The sequence below is a fragment of the Merops nubicus genome, unplaced genomic scaffold, assembly GCF_000691845.1.
Source record: "Merops nubicus isolate BGI_N331 unplaced genomic scaffold, ASM69184v1 scaffold34954, whole genome shotgun sequence".
Taxonomy (NCBI): domain Eukaryota; kingdom Metazoa; phylum Chordata; class Aves; order Coraciiformes; family Meropidae; genus Merops; species Merops nubicus.
Window position 1 is genome coordinate 10,657 of NW_008606863.1, and position 1,478 is coordinate 12,134.

The following is a 1,478-nucleotide window of genomic DNA, read 5'->3' on the forward strand; positions in this document are numbered from 1 at the left end:
AAGTGCTATGTACATGTGTTGAATATAGCAACTGCAACTATAGCCAAGTAATTTCTTTATTGATCTGTCCCTTCCAATTCTGACCTACTACTTTGTTGCATCAAAGTTGTTAAATATATATCTTGTCACTTGAAATTCTTTGTTTTCCTTTTAAGAAATGGGTGAGGAAAGTTAAACAGTTCCAGGATATACAGCCCTATGCAAGGTGTTGGAGAGGGGGGAGGGTGGCTCAGTGATGAATGACCAGTCGTTCAATTGTTTTCTTTCTTGCAGAAATCAGAGACAGAGTACAGTTTATCTTACCCTGACTTTTAGCAAGACAGATTGCCAGGCAAAACCCCCAGGTTGAAGTCATCCAACCACCAAGCAGAGTAAAGAGACCATTGCCGTTACCTTTCTAAGACTCATCCCACCCCCAGTCCCTTTTAAAAGTCTGTGGTGTTTCTTTCTGAGGTTGTAACATGAACTTTAGCTACTTTCACACCATCTTCATGCTGAATGAAATATGGAATGATTCCTGAATCCTCTGCTGTTAGACAGGCTGAGGACCAGCTCATCCTTGCACATGACAGTCACTGCTGCATAATTCCCCTTCACTCTGTATTTAATCCCCACTGTAATTTTTTTTTTTTTCAGCTGCCACTGAACTTGATTTCCTTTGGTTTCAACATTTCAGTCCTGTGCTTCGATACTGCCATCATCTAAACCTCTCTTTCACTGCATGGGTATGAACAGGGAGAACTGTGCTGAGAGGATAAAATCCCTTTGTAATGCCAAGCTAAATCCAAGGTGGGCTGTAATTCTCCCAGACTTTTCCTGCCCTTTCTTTCAGTTGTATTTTTCTTATCATCTCCATTCCAGTCATTTGGAACGATACTTCTGGACATGGCATCCTGAGTTTATTCCATCTGCATCTGAGAAGCAACATAGACCTTAAGTGTCCTTAATTGTGCCCTGAAGGTGCTTATTTCACTGTGACTTCTATAAATGGATCAGCCACTTAAGTCATCTGCAAAGAAACTGGGCCAAAGTGCACATTATTGAGCTGTTTGATAAAATTTAGAGGAGCCCAAAAGCCAGGACAGACAGAAAGAGTTAAAAGGGAAGGATGGATGCAGTTGCAGTATCTATTACTTGCAAGTGACCGTAATGTGTTTATACAGCTCTCAGCCAGGCTAGCGGATAATTAAAGGGAAGAACTGTCACTAGACCCTCTACCACCTTACACACTACAGCACAGGGAAAGTCACACAAGTGAGATTGTAAGAAAACAGCAGCAGTTTCCCTCCTCTTCTTTTTGCCATGCTGAATCTTTTTATGGTTAGAGGGATGCCTGACTGGTCCACATTGCTGGGAGGGAGCTGAGATATACTGCTAAGTTAGGGTCCAAACTGTTCCTACTGCATTACAGTGAATTATACATTTTATAAATTCTGTCTGCAGCAGGACAAACACCTTTGCCAGGCTCCAGTTCAGCA